The sequence below is a fragment of the Diadema antillarum genome, unplaced genomic scaffold (assembly GCF_040938485.1).
Source record: "Diadema antillarum isolate AM-2024a unplaced genomic scaffold, OU_Dant_1.0 scf00000028, whole genome shotgun sequence".
NCBI classification, from domain to species: domain Eukaryota; kingdom Metazoa; phylum Echinodermata; class Echinoidea; order Diadematoida; family Diadematidae; genus Diadema; species Diadema antillarum.
In genome coordinates, this window is record NW_027270917.1 from 2,018,250 (window position 1) to 2,041,191 (window position 22,942).

The 22,942-nt window shown below is 38.4% G+C and overlaps 1 long non-coding RNA gene across 1 annotated transcript; it reads left to right on the forward strand.

Moving 5' to 3' along the window:
• Window positions 1-9,753: 9,753 nt before the first annotated feature.
• LOC139736669 (uncharacterized) lies at window positions 9,754-11,855 on the forward strand. The gene is made up of 3 exons (XR_011711269.1): window positions 9,754-9,827; window positions 10,802-10,827; window positions 11,760-11,855. It is a non-coding gene; the product is annotated as an uncharacterized lncRNA (long non-coding RNA).
• The last annotated feature ends 11,087 nt before the right edge of the window (window positions 11,856-22,942 follow it).

The following is a 22,942-nucleotide window of genomic DNA, read 5'->3' on the forward strand; positions in this document are numbered from 1 at the left end:
TTTTTTTTTGTTTTGTTTTTTGATTTCCCAAATGTTGGTTCCATCAAATATGCGTAGAATTATACGAGATATCTCAATTTCAACCTTAAAAAGGCAAAAGCTCCATCGGAAGAGAAGGGTGGAGATAACACTCGCCCACGCCTTCTCCCTGCTCGCCCGCCCCTCCCCCCCCCCTTCCGCCATGCATAGAAAAAGACTGTGGCTATGCCCAGATCGCTTTATTTCAATTCTAAAAACGCAAAAACTCCGCGAGCGGGAGGGGGAATCCCCCTTCCCCTAAGCTCTACCTCACTAGACTTTATACATACAGATGGTGTACATTCGGAATAAGAGCTAAATTCCGTGATTTCACTTCGATGAAAAAGTATTGCACCAAAAATTTACACATGATCGCTGAATTTCAGGTCTGAAAACGCAAAATCACCTTCGTGTGGGAGGGGATATGCCCCTATCTACACCCTGTGCTTTTTCTGTTTGATTGCTGAACAGACAGCGTTCATGATATTCAGTGTAAGAATTGTTTAATACAAGAAGATTATTTAAATGATACCATTTTATAGGCAAATTGTTCAATAATAATCTACACTAAAATATACTGCAACCTTAAACAAGTGGGACTGTTTCATGTCGATAAAACGCGCAAAAACATGCATCAAATTGCACCATTTGCAACATCAAAATGCAAAAAGTTCTCACCATGGGAGGGGGGAAACCCCCTCCCACGCCCTCCCCCTCCCCCCCTCGCTCACTCCGCTCGCTCGGGTTCAGTCGCGTTCACGATATTCAGTGAAAAGAATTAATACAAGAAGATTATTTAAATGATACCATTTTATAGGCAAATTGTTCAATGATAACCTACATCAAAATATACTGCTACCTTAAACAAGTGTTACTGTTTCACGTCGATAAAACGCGCAAAAACATGCATCAAATTGCACCATTTGCAACGTCAAAATGCAAAAAGTTCTCACCGTGGGAGGGGGGTCACCCCCTCCCACGCCCTCCCCCCCCCCCCTCGCTCGCTCCGCTCGCTCGGGTTCAGTCGCGTTCATGATATTCAGTGAAAAGAATTAATACAAGAAAGGGCTTTTTACACTTGTAAAATTTTGCTTAGCCCCGGACCAACGGTGGGGCTAAGGGGGGGGGGGGGGGGGGGGCCTTAGCCCCACCGTTGGTACGGGACTATCCTTAGCCCACTTTCTGTTTACACTCGTTTTTGCCAAAGTGGGCTAGCCCCACCGATAGTACGGTACTATCTGGCCCTGCAAAATAGCAGGGGTTAGCACCGCAATTGCGGTGCCAAGCAAGTGAGTGTAAACAGAACGAAAAAATAATCCTGGGCTAAGCGACGGAGACGAAGTCCGACCCTCACTGACCAATCAGAAACGAGGCAATCAAGTGCTGCCGGTGCGTGCGTGTACGTGTACAGTACACAGCGTAATTATGAATATTCATGTAGTTTGGAAAGTCCGGGGCTAAGAAATACGAGTGTAAAAAGGTCAGTTTTCTCCTTAGCCCCGGACAAGAGATAGTACGGGACTAATTGGCGAGTGTAAAAAGCTGAAAAATTGGTACGGGACTAACGATAGTCCTGGGTCAGAGAAAGTCCGGGGTTAAGAAACACAAGTGTAAAAAGCCCTGAAGTGTATTTAAATCATACCATATTATAGGCAAATTGTTCAATGATAACCTACATCAAAATATACTGCAACCTTAAACAAGTGGGACTGTTTCAACTCGTTAAAACACGCAAAAACATGCATCAAATTGCACCATTTGCAACATCAAAATGCAAAAAGTTCTAACCGTGGGAGGGGGGACACCCCCCTCCCACACCCTCCCCTCCCCCCTCTCTCGCTCCGCTCACTCGGGTTCGATCGCGTTCATGATATTCAGTGAGGAGAATTAATACAAGAAGTTTATTTTAATTATACCATTTTATAGGCAAATTGTTCAATAATAATCTACATCAAAATAAACTGCTACCTTAAACGAGTGGGACTTTCACGTCGATAAAACGCGCGAAAACATGCATCAAATTGCACCATTTACAACATCAAAATGCAAAAAGTTCTTACCGTGGGAGGGGGGACACCCCCCTCCCACACCCTCCCCTCCCCCCTCGCTCGCTCCGCTCGCTCGGGTTCAGTCGCGTTCATGATATTCAGTGAAGAGAATTAATACAAGAAGTTTATTTAAATTATACCATTTTATAGGCAAATTGTTCAATGATAATCTACATCAAAATAAACTGCTACCTTAAAGGAGTGGGACTTTCACGTCGATAAAACGCACAAAAAATGCATCAAATTGCACCATTTGCAACATCAAAATGCAAAAAGTTCTTACCGTGGGAGGGGGGACACCCCCCTCCCACACCCTCCCCTCCCCCCTCGCTCGCTCCGCTCGCTCGGGTTCAGTCGCGTTCATGATATTCAGTGAAGAGAATTAATACAAGAAGTTTATTTAAATTATACCATTTTATAGGCAAATTGTTCAATGATAATCTACATCAAAATAAACTGCTACCTTAAACGAGTGGGACTTTCACGTCGATAAAACGCGCAAAAAATGCATCAAATTGCACCATTTGCAACATCAAAATGCAAAAAGTTCTTACCGTGGGAGGGGGGACACCCCCCTCCCACACCCTCCCCTCCCCCTAGCTCGCTCCGCTCGCTCGGGTTCAGTCGCGTTCATGATATTCAGTGAAAAGAATTAATACAAGAAGTGTATTTAAATTATACCATTTTATAAGCAAATTGTTCAATGATAATCTACATCAAAATAAACTGCTACCTTAAACAAGTGGAACTGTTTCACGTCGATAAAACGCGCAAAAACATGCATCAAATTGCACCATTTACAACATCAAAATGCAAAAAGTTCTCACCGTGGCAGGGGGGACACACCCTCCCCCCCTCGCTCGCTCCGCTCGCTCGGGCTCGGTCGCTTCGCTCCCTCGCACACTAACCGCCCCCCCTAAGATGAAATCCTGGCTACGCCGTTGACCAGATCACTTTTTTTCCTGTTGTATATAGGGCAAAAAGCCCTCAAAAAACAAAAATGTCTTTTACAAAAAGTGGACCTTTTTAAAATTTGGGGGGGTCGTACGACCCTCCCGACCCCCCCTTGCATACACCCATGCACTTATACCGGTAGTTGTACAGACTACAGAAAATTGCATCATTGTTTGTTAGATTGTGTTTGCGTGATGAAGAATTTGGATGAGAAAACTAGAAGGGTGTATTCATTTGGGCAAAATCGTGAAATAGGCCCCACCGCAGTGCGCGTGCACCCGTGCGATGCTATGCTGTGGAAATCGGCCCCACCGCCGTATGCATCTCGCGTAAACGCCGTTTGGTGGGGCCGTATTCACGATTATTACCTATACGAGGTAGTTTTGCGAGGCAATTACAGTTGGTATTTTGCAGGGTCGGGAGTTCAGCAGGCGACATTAGAGCATATCACGAGCATCCGGGGGTTTTACATATACAGTGGACTCCTGTTATAATGAAATCCTCGGGACCGGTAATTTTCTTTCGTTAAATCGGAATGTTGTTATAACTGAACAAATAAATAATAGAAATACATATAGTGGATGACATTGCAGCTCAAATTTTTACTTCTTTATAACCAGAATTTTGTTATAACCGTGGTCGTTATAATAGGAGTGCACTGTAAAACAGGGAGGTGGGAAGAGAAAGAGTCTCTCTCCCCACCTCCCTTCTTAAACATTCCGATCGACCACAAGAAGAAAACATTCCAGGACGTCCAGGGTGTCAGTTACACGCACCGCAGAAGAACGCTGATAAATCAACTCATACAAGGTCGACCACTTACAGCAGCACTAGGCGTCAAACAATGACTAGTCCATTTGTGCTCAGTAATTGCACAGTGACCATTAGTTTTACAACTCTCCAACTTTAAACAGAGAAGTAAAAATAAAGTGTAAGAGCGTTCAGATGTTTGAAGTTTGCCTGTTACAACTACATATATGTATCTTTGAAGTTGGAGCTGAATGATTTTTTTTTTTTTTTGATTTTATTCGACTCTTCCGACCCCATTCCGGGGTATGAGAGTACAACACATAAATACAAGATATGGTTATAACAATATCAAAGAATACATGTTTGTGATATATTACAATGATGTATATAAAATAGTCTATACCTACTAAACATATATACAGTGGTATATACAAATTGGCAAGCAAGGTTAACTAATCGTATGAACCATACGACCAAACAATCGTGACATACAACTACAAAATATGTACTAGAGATCGAGTATCACTGGATGCTTAATGATATACATTGATGAACAATTTTGCAATTATTCAACATGTTGATGGTCTACTACAGGTAGTCAAATGTGGCTTGATCTGTATCATACTGTATAGCCGTATTCACATAATTCTTAATTTACCTAGGGGATAGGTAATAATTATGATATTGACTGGCCTTTCTTTCGGGAGGTACCAGATAAATATTGCCCGCACTGAAAACATATTGCCCGAGTCTTCGACTCGGGCAATATGCTTTTAGTTTGGGCAATATTTTCTGGTACCTCCCTCAGGGCCAGTCAATATTATATAAGTATTATACTGTGGAAGAAAGCCCCACCGCCGTGCTTATCTACCGATGAACGCCACACGGTGGGGCTGAAATCACGAGTATAAACAGGCGAGCCGCCGTAGTATTTGTACGGATACGCAGTGGTGGGGCCTATTTCACGAGTATGCCTTCATTTGCAACGGTGATCCAGATGGAAGAGTAACAAAATTCGGAGAATTCTTTAGACCCTACATGTAGAGAGTATCAGAGACTCCAACTCTCCTGTTTTCGACGGGAGATCTCCCGCCGAAAGCCCATTTTTGCAAAATCTCCCATTCTCCCGCTTGAGATTTGATTTCTCCCGCCCTGGTTCTGTGTCTCCCGTTGGAAAGGATTTCTTATTATTGCCATCGTATGTTGAAAAAATAAGCCTTAGATAGCACCAGAGTGAGAGTCAAGAGAACATCTAAACCCTAGGAACTTCGCGCTTCGCACACATCAACTTGGAGTCTCCCGTTTGCTAGGGGTTTCAGGCGGGAGAATCTCCAGATCAGAAGGTGCATGGGGTTGGAGTCTCTGGAGTATGTCTCACACGCCGCCTCTGGGGCCCCCCTCCGCCCCTCACACGCCGCCCCCAGTCCCCCGCCCCCCACTCATTATGATTATATGGATCAGCATCTCCTACCATTCAATTAACGTTAGTTGCTCTGCTTAGTGCTTATACCACTTGTCAAATGTGTGAGGGATTGTAAAGGTCTAGTGTGAGTGCATTGCCTTGATTCAAGTGTAAGCTAGTATAGTAAGTAGCAAGTAGCAAGTAGCAAAAAAAAAAAAAAAAAAAAAGTGGGTAAGGTAGTGTACAATCAATGGTAGGCCCCTAGTCTAGACCTAATTGAAAAATTACGGGGGGGGGGGGGGGGGGGGGGGGGGGAGGGGGGACATGAATTCTAACCGTGCCTTGCTTGGCTTGGGCCACACCTCATTTCACAAGCAAAACACATGGTTTTTGTTAATGTTATTTTGTAACTGAATTTCTAGCAAAACTGTTCTTGGCATAATCTTGGCAAAGTCATCCAAATGTAGTATGCACGTAGGTCACACATCGCCCATTGTGTTAGGGATATGATCCTCAAGAGAAGTGAGTGCTGTGTGAAAGAGAAATGAAAAGAATTACTTTTTTTTTTTGGGGGGGGGTTTCAGGAACTTATTACAGGTACTATTTTACTCTAGATCCACCTAAGTATAGGCCTACAGATTTCAGGAACGCTTTCGTAAATGAACGAGCACACAGATGGTTTGTAGGATATGCCCTGAAGAAGACTATATTTTATAATTGAACTTGAATTATTTGAAGTAACTAAAGCTACTCTTTCTTATCCTGTACAATTTTTTTCCTGTCTTGTTTTTGTTAATGTTTGATGATGTTCTGCTAAACTGCCTTGTCTTACTGATTTTGGACATATTTGCATTCTCATTGTCATTCACGGTTATCTATGTGCAGAATTTTTCGTCCTGCTAGGGAAGTTGCTGACACGTGATAGTTTCTTGCTTTGATGCCAACTATAGTCTATGGAGATATCTGATATGACTTGCTTATGGATTGATCTTGCTGCTATAAGAGGTTACCCTTGGTATCTGTAAAGCATTAAGGTTTGCCTGCTGCGTATTGCATGCAGTATTTATTCAGATTTTGAGAATCTGTGCCTGCTCATCGATCAGTGGTTGGTATTGAAGTTATTTAGCTGTATTCTTGTTAACATGACTATAGTCTGTCATACTTCGGGTATGATTTACAAAACCCTACATTGTAGTAAAAACAACAATGGCTTAGAAAACATAGGAAATTTTACAGCCTCCCTTTAATTAAGTTGACCTTGTGATTAAAGTTAAATTTCTGGTTTTGTTTTGTGTCTACATGTGTGTAGATCTGTTTGTAAAATAATATGTATCTGAGGAAATGTCATACACTGTGCAAGTAATGAAATCATACATTTTCTGCAGTGGCCATGACTTCGAGGTGATTGTCATTGATGATGGGAGTCCAGATGGGACACTAGAAGTGGCCAAGCAGTTGCAGGACATCTATGGTGGTAATAAAATTGTAAGTTTTGAGTAAATTGCAGTACATGGAACATTGTTTATGTACATGTTTATGTACATGTATAGTAAAGTATTTTGTTTGTGTTTGTATTTCATTTGTTCTGATAAGTTACCTTATTTGATTAACGTATGGTTGTATTATGTACTGTTCATGCTGGTTATGTAAGAGCGCCATGAGCATAATTCTTGATGGACTTCAGCGCATTATAAGAGGCCACTATTATAATTATTATTATTACCGGTAATATGCAAAAGCTCGGGCAGCAAATTTTGCAACCACTTTGCCCAGGGCCGTTATGTTGCACTTTTGTTGTCATCTTGAATGAAATCATTTGTATTACCAATGCATTGAGAATTACAAATTATGTTGTACATCTCGCTTGGGGTGAATGGTCATTGAAATTATGTTTGCCAGAATGTTATGTATCTTATGTTTTCAATGCACACATGGAAATGAATGAATGTAGACTGCTGTTACAGTTACTACAAAAACTGAAGAACAGTTTTGTTGTACTGGTAAAATAATGCCATTTGTAGTCTGAAAAAATTATTACATTTGATCACCATACACACCTTCACATTGTGATAAAGAATGGTGCTTACATGCAGTGTTCAATGCACAGCAGTAGCAGGTAAGTATAATTATGATCAAATATCATTCCATTTTGTTCTTTTGAAATAAGTAGAATCTTGATCCTGTGAATGTAAAATGTTTAATCATCTTTTTCATGCAGGTGCTGAGACCAAGAGCTAAAAAGCTTGGACTCGGTATGTACTTTGTGTCTTACACAGGAATGTGCATTTTAACTTTTTTATGCCTCCGCAACGAAGTGGCCGGAGGCATTATGTTTTCGGGTCGTCCGTCCGTCCGTCCGTCCGTCCGTCCGTACGTCCGTCCGTACGTCCGTCCGTCCCGTTTTGTTTTTGTCGATATCTCAAGAACCGTGTAATGGTTTTACATCAAACTTGGTATGAGGGTATATCCTTGGGGGATAATACTTTGTGTGGATTTTAGGGTCACAGGGTCAAAGGTCAAAGGTCACAGGTTATTTTGTGAAAAAAAGATTGAAATTTCATGTTTTTCACCATATCTCGCAAATGGTTCAAGGTATCTTCATGGAACTTAGTATATATGCTTGTACCAATGGGCAGTGATTATCTAGGGAAGTTGGGGGTCATGGGTCAAAGGTCGGGGGTCAAAGGTCAAGGTCAACTTCTCAAAATATCACTACTTTCCTTAAAATGCAATATGCCTGAAGGGTATTTTTTTTTTAACTTGATGTATGGCATGTATTACCCAATATATATTTTTGGGGAAGTTTCTTGCCAAAAGGTCAAAGGTCAAAAGGTCGAAGGTCAAGTGAAAGTGCTAAATTGCACTTTTTCCTCCATATCTCGAAAGTAACTCAAGGTATCATCATGAACATATTTATGCATGTTCAACCTAACAGTGATTCTCTTTGGAACTGTGAGGTCAAAGGTCAAAGGCCAGGTTTAGATAATGCTATTTTCCCATTTGATACTGAAATTATACTTTTTCTCAATACCTTGAAAATTGCTCAATGCATAAACTTATAAAAGGGTCAAAAGTCAAGTAAAAATCATCAGTTCCCCAAATACCTGCACTCTGACATTTTAATCATTCATCCAATTGAACCTAGTTCTAGGAAAGTGAACATTCAGCACATTTGTGTCAAACCTGTCATTTTAATATTTTGCCAATTGTGTGAAACTGTCATCACACATTGTCAAGACATTGTACTATAGACCTATTAGGAGAACCATGCATTATGGCGGAGGCATATCAGTAGCCGTAGCGATATATCTAGTTTCTTCTTTTTTTTTTTTAAAGCGTAACAACAGGACATGGAGAAATAATGACCTTCTTAACCCATTCCGTACTGGAACCAGTGGCCTGTGTATTAAGTCTATGGGAATTTTAGAGTACAGTATGGAACGTGTTAACAAGCTTGAAGGTACAATTAACGTGACAGAAATTAACTGTTAAAAAAAGTAAAGTTTATCAAAGATGTTGAAGTCAAACAGCAAAAAAATAAAAAGATAAAAAGGAAAAGAAAACAAAGATCTGTTATGTCAAATTCCTAAAATTTGATTTACATTGAGGCACTGTTTTGCTTTGTATATAATGACAGTTAGTCATTATCATGTTAAATGCTGAGACAGGATCAAGTTTCAAATTCGATATTGGTAGTAGGGATATACTGTATCTCGTGATAAAGGCAAAGGAAATACCTGCTTCAGTATTGAAGAAGTAATGAGGATTTTTTAAAAAACATTTTTGAAACCCCTTTTCCTCTTTTTTGTGCATAATTTGCCAATAATGGTAATAGTTGGAAGCTACCCCACCAACCAACATGATCCATTTTTAAAACCATAATTATGTACATTTTAACCCTATGTGTGCTGTGTTTGCTGATTGGTGCAGAAATCCCACAGCCTTGTATGCTCTGTCAGGGTTCCCACAGTCATGGAAAATCCTGGAAAATCCTGGAAAAATTTGTGGTCATGGAAAGTCAGGGAAAAGTCAGGGAATTTGGAAAATTTGTGAAAAGTCATGGAAAAGTCATGGAATTGCATTTACCTCTTGGCTATGGCAGCTTTCCAGTTTGTCGTGTCTCGCAACTCTCATACTCTGTGATCATACTCTGCTATTATAATTGGTGTTCATGATTTCCATTTTTCCCAGTTTTGTGACGTCCCAAATTCTACATAACTCCCGCGACATATACTATTGATAATAGATGTACATGTACATGTCATGAGTAAGATAGTGGGAGAAACGGATGGCTGTGAGGCTGGGGAGGTGGAGGCCATCATAACGTGTCTGATTTTGGAAACCGTGCCAGAAAGGAAGTCATGGAAAGCAGCAATTTAGTCATGGAAAAGTCATGGAAAAGTCATGGAATTCTGTTTTCAAATTTAGGTGGGAACCCTGTCTGTCCGCAGTCCCAGGCACAGAAAGGGTTCTAAAGCTAAAACTCCTTATTGGCAGACCAAGAGAAAACATCAGATTACCATCTCAAAATGCTGCATTTTGTTACAATGGGATTGTCTCAACTCCTCAATACTCTAGGTACTGCTTACATCCATGGCATCAAGCATGCAACAGGGAACTTCATTATCATCATGGATGCCGACCTCTCACACCATGTGAGTTCCTAAGATATATATATTATCTATGATTTGATTGTTAAGTTTATGAGGCCTTCAATTCCTTCTGTTCTCTCTTAATGGAGAAGGTGAAGGGATGTCCTCTTTTAAAGATTTAGTTTTAGATTTTAAATTGATATAAATGAACCACACCATATCAGTCTACATATTCAAACATGTCAGGCAAAGATTTGTAGTTGAATAAGACACAATGTACACCTTGGTAAGTTTAAACAGGTTACTGGTATGACTACCATTTACATTTTGCAACTCTCACATCAGTTCACAGAAGTCTGTCAGTGACTACTGTACAAGTGGATATTTTCGCGCGACTAATTTTTTCGCGCTTGGCCGGGTAAGAAGAGTTTCGCGTGTTTTTAATTCTGTGGAATCAAGACATCAACAACTGGAACATATGGTATGCCAAAATATTCACGCGCTTTTATTTTCACGCTAGCTTCTGGTTGTGCGAAATGTGTGAAAATTTCAACACCGCGAAAATTTCCACTTTTACAGTATATATTGTTTCTGAGTATGTTTCAAACAATTACACTGGAGTGGATAGTCATTTATCACTATACTGTAAATGCCTATGTTTTGCCGGGTCTTTATTGTTTTGGTTGTTTGTTTTTTTTTGCCAATTTCGCAAGTCAGTTGCCATTCACAAATTGTTAAACTTGCAATAATACTAACTCTGATCCTAACATGAATGTGATGTACACATGTCCATTTCTCTGTCCATTGTTGTATTCCCCTTCAGGAATTTTACCACTCACAAAATTGTTAGGGAGTCACTAAATATATGGCATGTACACTTCACTCTTTCTTTTTTTTAGTAGAATGTGTGTGACAATAGGTTGATGGTACATTATATTTTCATGTCTTGTTTGAGAATGTATTTCCATCAGCATTACAAAATGTGATTGGCACAGTGTTTCCTTTTTTTTTTTTTTCTTTCTTTCTTTCTTTTGCAGCCAAAGTTTATTCCAGAATTTATCAGGTAAGCTACGTTTATTTCAATTACATTGTTTGGTTTGGCTCATTGTGCATTTGCACAAATGTTAAATGTTTGAATTTGGATATTAGTTAGTCATTTCTTTTCTGCGTCATCATTTCAACATGACAAGCTGGTACACTGGTTCTGCTTCACCCATTTGGTAAATTCTTCCCTATACTCATATCAGAGTCAACCATGAGACTTTTTACTTTATGTACATTGAACCTTTCAACTGAAGGTTATTGAGGAAAATCAAGAAATTCTATGAAAACCCTGCCAAGCACCCTTTTTGCATAGGCCTTAAAGCTCTATGAGCAGCACTATGATAGCTTTTTTTGTATAATGCCTAGTAGATACCTGTGAATATATAGTGTCTAAAATAACCACATGTAACCTCATCACCATGATGTACCAAGGTTGAAAAACCTTTGAAATGTCTGAAAAGTACACTAAAAGCCTTTCAAAGATATACACATTGTACTAAGTTAAGCAAAATTGTGAATTTTTCATGCTATTTGCAAATGAGGGTTGAAAGCTTTGAAATTCTGATCACTGCATACATGGACTATATTGCAGAATAGAGGAATATGTGTATACATGTATATGAGAAATGTAGAGCTTTGTATTTGAAATGCTCATATTAGCAGAATTTTAAGCAGTTGCAGTTCTCAATGCAATACTACTACTACTACTACTACTACTTCTGATGATGATGGAGATGATAGTAATAATAATAATAGATAATAATAATAATAATAATTATTATTATTATTATTATAATAACAATAATAACAATAATAATAATAATAATAATAATAATAATAATAATAATGATAATAATAATAATAATAATAATAATAATAATAATGATAATAGTAATAATAATGATGCAAAAGTTTCCATGTTTGTGTATTCTTGTACCCACACTCCCACAGAGTTCAGAAAGAGCAGCAGTGTGATGTAGTGTCTGGTACAAGATATGTCGGCAGCGGGGGAGTGTATGGCTGGGATTTCAAGAGGAAGCTAATCAGGTGAGCTTTTCATGGATATCGTCATTATGGTATTGTAGCATCATTACCTCCGCCAAAAGGAGGAGGTTATGTTTTCATCGGTGTTGGTTTGTTGGTTTGTCCATGTGCAAAATAACTGAAAAAGTTGTAAAACTAATTTAGATGAAACTTACAGGAAAGGTTGAGAATGACACAAAGAACAGGTAATCAAGTTTTGGTAGTGATGTGGGGATTTTTGTGGATTTTATGAAGGATTTTCGATATTTTGGCAGGTAGGGTCAATGAACGAGGGAGTTCAGGCTGTGCATTTTTTAGGTTTTCATAAGTGCACTAAAGTGGGTGCTCTAGGATTAGTGTCTGCTAGGGCAAGGCGTGCCGCGCAACTGGATATTGATGACGTAACAAAAGTCTTCTATATTGGGAATTCTTGGTATCGCCAATACCTAGGTGCCATGCGCAGAGCAGCATTTTAGATGCATTATGGGATAGCTCATGGGACAAACTTGCCCAGGTTTTGGCTGCACATGCACTCAGATCACGCTCTGTCTTTATCCAGAGGCATTTTTTGTTGAAGATTTCTTCGCTTTCCATCATGTGACCAGCACATCTTGCAGTAGGAAACATGACTCTAGTGACCGCAAATCAGTAAAACTTGGGAAACTTTAAACTCTTTTAAGCTGAATTATAAGCCAAGAAAAAAGGGGTAACAACGGAAAATCAGACAAATAAGTCCATTGAATCGTGTGGGAACTGTGACTCGCGTGAGACAACCGGAAGCGAACAAGGGCATGGAGGAATCCCACAGTGCATTTGTGACAGAGCACTTCAGCGTGCGCAGAAGTTTTCTGCACATTGGCGATACCGAGAATTCGGGTGGAAATTACTGATCTCTATGAAAGAACAAGATCAGTGGTGGAAATGAGCTGCTTGGCAGAGGACTGCGCTCTCAGAGTGCTTCTCCAATTTCATACTGTGTCCAAGTTGACTTTGATAGAATCGGATGAACAGCTTGTGGAAATTATTTCATTATCTCATCTTTGATGAGAAAGTTATGAAATGTATGAATTTTCACATGTTTTCACCAAATAATGATATGGGTCACCACATGTGGAATTAGCTGAGGTTGTGGTGCCATGTGCTCACATACCTACGTTGTATTGTTTATTGTCCTCTCTCTATCAATCCCACATTGCAAGTGTAAAAGCCATGATACTTTCAAATCTGAATTGAAGACCTATTTTTTGTTTTCCAGCAACTTGTTGAATGATGTGTGGCATTGTTGGAGCTGGGGGCCATTGAATGTTCTACAGATAAATGGTGCTATATGATTGCTGTTCATCATCATCATCATCATTTACAAAAAGAAGAGAAATCCTCTAAATTTTTTGAAGAATTCTTTCTCATTTGCTTTTCTCCTGGTGTTCTACAGCCGTGGTGCCAACTTCTTAGCCCAGGTGCTGCTGCGGCCTGGTGCCTCAGACCTGACAGGGAGCTTCCGGCTCTACAAGAAGGATGTCCTCGAGCGCCTCATCGATGCGTGTGTCTCCAAGGGCTACGTCTTCCAGATGGAGATGATTGTCCGGGCGCGGCAGCTGGGATACAAGATAGGGGAGGTGAGGACAGGATGGGATTGTGGATGCATTCACTGGCTGTCAGAGGATGCAATTATACTCATTTGTCGCCAAAGACAAGTTTGTATTCTATCGCAACTGATTGTATTGATAACTTGTCCTTCATCAATATTAATAAGCACTGATTATTCAGTGTTTTAGTAATAACCATGATAGAAAATCATAAGCATACATGCTCGGATTGGACTTGGATTGGACTACCAGACCACATAGCTACTGTCAACCCCTGTCATATGTAATATCATTCACATGTGTTTATTTGAAATTGTTTGTTCTCTGGGTGCAAACATATATTTACTCTAAATTTTGGGGCATTCCTTTTTGATGTAAAGATGATTGTGATAAGAAGAATGAATGACATTAGTAGCACATGTATTATCATTTTAAATAAATAAGCCATGTGCCTCCCTATTTTTTCTTTCAACTGCTTTCTTTTGTGTGGCATCCACTGAAGTCATGTAAATCAATCATCAAAAAGTGTTGTAAAGAAGATCATAAGTGTAGAATATTACAGTTGGCAGTGCAGTGTGGTTTTGTGAATGAGAGAGACCAAAAAATGAAAAATAAATAAGTAGAATAAGAAAAAGATTACCCTTTGTACACTTATCCTTCCCCCAGGCATGTAATGGGTATTATGTGTTTGTCTTCTAGGTACCTATAACATTTGTGGACCGATTCTATGGCGAGTCCAAGCTGGGCGGATCGGAAATTGTCAGCTACGCCAAGGGACTGCTTTACTTGTTTGCAACAACGTAACACAGAATGGGCTGCACTGCTGCCACTCATCCAACTCACAGCTCACATCAAGGGTGCAGTGTAATCTTGCCGTCTAATATCAAAAGACTGATAATTTCTGTGAAAAAGATGGCAGGCATCAGAAGATACAATATTCAGGAATCATGCTTGCAAACTCAAGAGTACGAGATATCAGTTAAGACAAAATAAACCAGTTTGATGTACAATGATGATGCAGAAGAAATTTTAGGGCCTTAAGCTCTCTCTTCCTGTTTTATGCTAGAGCGTCTTCTCTTTTTGGAATGGCATGATGTCTTTGATGCCATTTGCTGATTATTGCTAGTCACCAGGGGCAAAGCATGAGGGGTCGGCATCAGTGGCCTGTGTTTCATGTGTTAGTAGGTACAGTAGGTGGACCATTTTATGCTGCTAGCACCCTGCTCTTTGCGAATAATGAATGAAGTGGGAACTTTTACGTGCATGAGATGCATGTACCTCAGACATGGGAAGCATTTAAAAGCATTGTTTGCCATTGGGAGCAGTGATTTAAAAAATGTTAGAGTTATCACATTTGATGCGTATTTGAAGGTAGGTGGTATCACAAAATATCCTACCATATAGAAATTTTGCAATAAAGCCTAAAATATAGGGAGATATAACTATTTTTCTCAATAAACCATAACTGCAGACGGTTTAGTCTAGAAACAGTTTTATTACAACTTGTTCACATTTTGTAAATTTAACATTACTTAACATAATTATACTGATTAAAATTTTTACGGTGGTTGTTTCTATCCCTAAGTCACATTTTAGAACTACACATGTATTTTGGAGCACCAAGGCCAGGTTTTTGTTTCATCTACAAAGTGAATGGTAAATAATACCTTGACATCCTATCCGAGGGACAGAGTGTGTTGCCTCTTTAAACTAGAGGGGTTGGTATGATTACACACAACATTGCTCAGCTAGACTTTGGAATTGAACTCGGGCCCTTTGTTTCTGGAGGCACAAGGCAGAATGATGATACAAGATTTGATGACATATTTTAACAAGAATGTACCACATTTCCCTAATGTTTGGAGAGCTCCCAGATGAGGTTGTGGTGTGAAAGGTGTCACAGTTTAACTCCCAAGGTGACACGTGACTGACCAGTCCGTCAACAACATCTAACGGGCAAGAAATTAACATTTTCCACTGCAGAGGAGCTGATGAGAGGAACTCAACCAGGAGCTCATTTGCTGGTATGAAAGAGAATGATTCTTCCCAGATGCTCCCTTTGTGATTCCCTGGTGAATTTCACAAGTGAACTCCTGAGTGATTAGTGTAGAGTGGGTGTAAGATGGAATTAGAAATTATTTTTGATATCGTTAATTGCTTTAATTATAAGCAAACAGTACAGTGTCACTCAGTGTCCATATTGACTCACTAGGCGTTTTCACATCAGCCTGATGTTTCGAAATAGCGTGCTATTTTCTGACTTTGGAAATTAACCTGATCACGAAATAGCGTGCTATTTGATAATGTGAATACAAATTAGCGCTCACTTTATCGCTCACTTTATCGCTCTGATCGAGAAAATTTCTCGAGTCCAACTCGGGAAATTTCCGAAATAACGGGATAATTTGCGAACTAGGCGCTATTTGATAATGTGAAATTGCCTCAAGAAATTAGCGCGATGCATCCCATCATGCCTAGCGTGTGTGACCCGAATGATTGAGGCAAACTGCACACAAATCATGAGTAATTTTTGAAAGTGCACACTTTACTGATGCTGTTTGCACATGCTCAGCTGTTGAATTAGCCCAAATTAGCCCTCTTCAGGCTGATGTGAATAGGAAATGAAATAGCGCGCTAATTTGCGATCATGAAAATTATCTCAAGCTTGGATTTTTATCAGGCCGATGTGAAAATGCCTACTGTAAAGTACATGTAGTATCCAAAACAGTGGAACCAATGATTTGCACAGTAAATCTCGTCGTGTACACGATTGGTAATAATCTTCATCGGGTGATTCTCAGTCGTTTATTGTTGTGAAAGATTTTTGTTTAGGTTTTTAGTAAAAATTATGCTGAAAGGAACGCATTTACTGTCCCAAAGGTATTCATAATAAAATTACGTTAAACATTCCTGACTATTGATTATACAAAAGTACAAGTACATATCTTGTACTACTTGTTGCCTATTGATGTGTATTTTCACAACCAATAGAGCTTTAATTTAAAAAAAAAATTCTAAGTAGGCTACTTCTAGCAATTTATTTTGAATGAAGGAGTGTGAGATAGTACTGACTTAAGTTTTATACTCTCCACAAGACCAATGGTCACACTTTTTTTTTCCAGAGTCAAAGTCTGTTTTTGTCCGTTTCGAAGTGTTTTTCATATTAGACATCTCCATATTTTCTTGTACAGTGTACTCCTGTCATAATGAAGTACTTTGGACTGGCAGTTTGTTTGTTTGTTTGTTTTAATAAGATATTCTAGTATAACCGAACAGTGTAGTATATATAAAAGATATGTAGATGATAATTTTAGGACCCAAATTCTGATTTTATTGAAACAGGAATTTCATTATGACAGGAGTATACTGTAATATGGATTCAAGTACCCAGTTACTTATGCTTAGTGATAATTCAGGAATTTGTTCCATGTGTAAAGAATCCTAATGTGCAAAAAAAAAAAATAATAATAAGTACATATACCTATAGATGCACATTAGATAAGATGATGTTTACCTTACTTTACCTTATGTTAAAGGGATGGTATAGTATTGGTAGAAATGAGGATTGGGCTTTTAACTTTTTGCAAGATACCAATAACCACTTACGAAAATTGTAGTACCGAGCATACCATTCTATGAGGAATTCAAAGTTTATTTGATGAAAATTGGTGTTGAAATGGCTGAGACATCCAAAATCAAACTAAACAAGTGACTATAATAAAAGATGGGTTCCATTATTAGGATTGCTCTGCTTTCGATATCTCAGCCATTTCAAGACCAATTTTCATCAAATAAATGTTGGATTTCTGGAATATCATGGTCTTTCATATTTCATAACAGCTTTCCCATTATCTCACCAGAAAATGTTGGAAACCTGAAGTTTAGTCTCAACCAATACTAGATGATAAATTTAACCTTATGTTACACTACCCTGCAACAGAAAGATTCAAGTTCTGGAAAAGTATTTTTGTTGTGTAACAAATGCACAGTATATGCCCTCATTATGTATCGAGGTATAATATACTGTGCATGTAAGTTAGTGATAGACTTTTATCATCGTATTGTTTGCTGAAAACTTAAACAGTGTACAATGTATATGTGCAGTTGATATGCTATGATTTTAATCAAATGTGAACTAAAATAAATTCGAATAATTTGATGAACTGTGTTCAGAAGTCGGCTTCTCAGATTTCTGTATGTTTCTACCTTAGATCCTCGGAGGCTAGTACAAGTGTGTATAGAGACATTTTGGCTATGATTCTTATTGACTAGTGTGTTTGAGTACTGTATGCTAATACATGCTGATAAACTTTACTGATAGGAGGATTATCTTATGAACATTGGTGTTCAAAGTTGATTCAGTAAGTGTGAATGGATTTTGTAGTCTTTTGCTCATGCAGCCAACCACTAGGATCTTTCAGAATGCATGTCATGGCATCACTTCTTAAAGAGGAAATCCACCCCAAAAATAAATAAGCTTCAAAAGAAAGAGAAAAATATTTCCTACAGAACGATACAAAAATGACAAAAATCGGATAAGAATTAAGGAAGATATGACGTTTTGAAATTTCACATTTTTTTCGGAAAACATTTCTTGACCATTTGTCATTTTTGTATCATTCTATTGGGAATATTTTTCTCTTTCTTTTGAAGCTTATTTATTTTTTGGGTGGATTTCTTCTTTAAAGGTATAGCACAATACAGCACAAATTAGTGTTGTAGACAGACGCAACATGACTTTAGGCAACACGGCAGGGTCGGAACAACTTCAGAGAATTTGCAGTTAGAAAGATGGACATAAGGTAACCTGTGCCCACAATGTCTTGTCATCATCACTGTGTGTGTGTGTGTGTGTGTGTTGTGTGTGTGTGTGTGTGTGTGTGTGTGTGTGTGTAAGTGTATGTGTGTGTGTGTGTGTTGTGTGTGTACATATACAGTGGACTCCCGTTATAAGGAAGTCCTGGAAACTGGCAATTTTCTTTCATTATAGTGAAATTTCATCATAACCGTTATATTGAAATTTCATTATAACTGAACAAAGAAACGGTAAAAATACATAGAGTGGATGATGTTGCTGCCTGAATATTTGCTTCGATGTAACCGGAATTTCGTTATAACCGTGTTCGTTATAACATGAGTGCACTGTATGCCAATTTGCATTGAGGAATACTCGTGTGTATTTCGAGACATTAACACAGAGCTTGTAATGTATGTAATATATATATATATATATATATATATATATATATATATATATATATATATATATATACCTGTATATATATATATATATATATATATATATATACCTGTATATGTATGTGTGTGTGTGTGTGTATGTGTGTGTGTATGTATGTGTGTGTGTGTGTGTGTGTGTGTGTATGTGTGTGTGTGTGTGTGTGTGTGTGTGTGTTCTTGTTTGCGCCTTGGCTTAAGGTTGTGTGTCCAGCAAAAGCACGTAACATATTTCACCAGCTCATTTTAGAGCCATATCGTACAGTGTTGAAAGTATGATTGTGTCTGCACCTGTTCCCAATGCTAAAAGGTTAGTGTGAGCAAAAAAAATCCTTATAATGATTCCCTGGGTCTTTTTCAATGATCACTTTCCCAAAAAAGTAAAACAGAAATACAGTATTGATTTACCTGGCTGTTGAATTATTTTGTACAACATACAACAAAACCTATTTTGAACGTAAACCAACATGGCTTTTGATTCAGTAACTTACAGAAGGGATGTGGTCTTATGATGATTATTTAGTAAATTTCCTGTTCCTCATCATTATGATATGATAATTCATATTTGGGGTAAATTTGGCGTACGGTAATCATTCATGCAAAAAGTTATTGATAATCGTAATCAAGGCACCACAGGGAAAGCGGAGCTTCATTTTCTCATCCATTTTAAACCGTGCCAATAGTACTAGTATTTCAATCGATACGTGTCAACTTCACTGCCCAGTGGTTTATATTTTGTCACGGTAATGTAGACTATACCGCAACATTGCGTCCATCTGGTATGTATACGGTTTTGTGAAAGATGGTCTAGTGTATCGCGGAAGTTGCTAATGTTTCCTATTAAAATGATTGTGGAGGGACGTTTCCAGGTAAAAGTGAAAATGAATATGAAAGGAAATCATCTGGGAAGGAAACAAACGTGTAGTAAATAACTTTTCTTCACTAAATTATCACATCACACATCGCATCGTGTTTACAGTCTTATAAAAATCACAGGTCATGCTACTCCAAATGTTCGAAGTTCCATTTATTTCTCCGTGAGAAATACATTACCAACATTAAGTACAAGTTATACGAAAAATTGCATGTTTATCCACGCACATGCATATGCCTGTGTAAATATAGCCTATCAACTTAACGTAAAAATATACGGGACCTATACACAACCTTACACATAGTACATGTGCTATTGTATCACTTAAGTATGTACATGGCACATGATCGAGATGGTAATAATGTATGTAGATTGCACGTCTAGACTATCGATTTAATTCATAACATAAAACAGTTGTGCCTTGAATATGCGCATCATACTCAAATAGGCTAGCTCAGACATAAAAGTAATAAATATACATCAGTGATATACAGTGTGTATAGATGAGTGCAATTCTAAAGATATCCTTTTGCATGAAAACATATCCTGTGAATTAACTAGCACCAGTGAGCATACAATCATGTCCGAACGCGTAGAGTATACATAGGGATGGTCTGCAAGACTTGGGGGAAAAAAGGTGGGCGTTGGCGTGACATGTCAATAGAAGGTTTATGAGATTATACGTCAGCACTTTGCTGCGTCTGATACCTCAAATGAAAACTTCGATTTAGTCAGATAGGCACACAAGGCATCTTTATCAAATTGCTGCGATATTATCTTGTGCTGGCGATCATCTGTGTCTGGTCAGGGTTTATAAAAAATGCAAATACACGGCATTACAGAAAGTAGGTTGTACAAGGTTGATGGTACACGTGTGTCAGCAGATAGATAGAAATCACGGGGTAGATTATACGGTATTTAAATCACTGATCATTTATTGGAATCAATAACGAAGGTGTCATGATATGAAAGAGAAAACGTATAATCGGATGGCGAGCAGCATGTGAACACATACGTGTACTAGTATATTATACATATCCACATTAGGCAGGTTTGAGGCAGGAGACAGGTTTAGGCACGTGATAAAAAGATTCAATGAGGTAATGATAGTGCTTTGTATTCACTTGACTCGTAACTCCTTCATTCAATTTTTTTTTTGCGTTTAAATCGGATTTATTGCTCTATGATAATACAGTGATGACAGCTGGTGCGACTACCACACATGTGTATTATAAATACACGAAATACGTTTACAAACACGACGTACTTTATATAGATAATTATTTCGTGTTTCAGTTATTTCACTTACGGTAAGACAAAATGATTCCGGAGTATGGTTCACAGTAAGAACACATCCTTCAGTGTTGCCTTATCTCAATATTTTGATGCCAAATTGAAGAATGCAGAATCGTGTTACATTGTTGTGATAGTGCATATAGTGTGAGTTATTATTTCATATAAGCGTAATCTCTCTTTAAGATCTGTTTACAGAATGTAGAATGTCTCATTCCAGGACACTGCACGCTGCCATAACCAATACCAGTTAAGGATATTGTAAAATTACTTTTTCAAACAAGATTTTAGAGTTTTCCGGTACCAGAAATGACGCCTATACCCTTGCGTTGATATCAGTGGTTCCACATAATAATATGAAAGAAATATCTATAACAAATATCAATTTTCATTATCACTCTAGTCCAAGATTCTCATGCTTTCAAATTTCTGAATAGAGCACAATGTTCCTATACTCATTATAATTATGTGCTTTGAAGACAATTATGATGCACACTTATTCACGAATTTCACACTTCATTGAGGGAATGTACGTTTGAATCAAAGATCAGGTGATTTTGTTCATAAGCTTCCACATTCAGAAATGTTGTTAATTTTTGTCGTACAATGATCTACAGTTGTTCATCAGACTTCAGACAAAACAATGTACAGTGTATAGTACATGTAATTGCCCAAAGAAAAGTGCAATGAGTCTCCATCTTACATGAAGAACAAAAACCACATATTGACAGGCCTAAAATCACCCAATACGTATATGTATGTAATATGTACAGATATGTCTAAAAAAAATATAAGCATATTGTTATGTCAATGTACCACTTACACTCATGTCTTTAACGTGCATAAAACACAGGCACACACAGGCACATATTCATACAAACACTCGCACGCAAATAAGTACACACACGCAAACACACACATGCACACACACACACACAACCATACAAAAGCAGGGATCTTCAACTCAGCCTTGTTTAGCCGTGTTCTCTAAATCGCCGTAATATTGGTAATGGAACTCATGAATTAGGAATGAAAAGTGGATTATCAATTCCAATGAGAGATATCCACGCCTTACGCGTTTACCACGTCACACACAACGTTTGTCACAGGCAGTCATATCGCACGCATTGCTGGTTTCATCTTCTTGTACAATGCCTGCTTGTGCGATTTGACATAAATATTTTCCTGTCGGCATACAGTATTAAACATACAAACGGAGGATCGGCTTCTAATTGGTCAGCGTTGCCGTCTACTTGCCAAAGCAACCCATCTGGTTGGCCTATATAAGTATGCAACGAGCAAGACCCATCTTAGCGATCAGTATGCGTGTTATATAGTTATATGCTGAGATAATGAACCTTATTCTATCTCGCTGTCTGTTAGGCACATAACGTTGCGCTTTTCATCTGAATAATTGAAGTGATTACACGTAAAATTTTAATTGCATCAGTACTTCATATTGTGCTGAGTATTCATACACTGCCAGCAAGACAGTTGCAAACTACAGCTTGATGTTCTGATTGTTGTAGGTCTACACATTGACCAGAAGCCCCCGGCACAGAAAGGGTTAATTCATGTAGGAGATTGCAAGAACAAAGTTCTTGTTTGTTTCCTTGTTTGCTTGCGTGGAAAAACAGTTCATCTGATTCGCGTCTAGGCCTACATATCGCACCTGCACACGTAACAAATTCAAGACATCACGTATTACTAACGACACTTGTAATGTCTTCATGTTTTGCACAAGAAATGTCTGGCTATTGTCAGCCGTCATACACACGGTCAAGATTTGATCTGCGCTTAAGCAGAGCTCTGCTCCGCGGGTCAAAATGGATTTGTTTAACGAATTTGTTCTTGATGGTTTCCATCTACGGTAGATATGAATGTATAAGTGGTGCGTATAGCAGGCGCCATTAGACACTACTTGGACTTTGTGACACCATCTCAAAAGAAGAAAAGAGAAAGAAATGTCGTTTGGAAAGAAAGGATCACAAAAACTATCGCTAAATAAATCTCCTGTTAGGATGTTTTTTTGAGTTTTTATTTTGACGGCAAGTTGACCGTTCTGGATTCGCGACCTTATTAACTGCTAATGGGGTATTGCACTTGTGGCGAAATCGATCGGT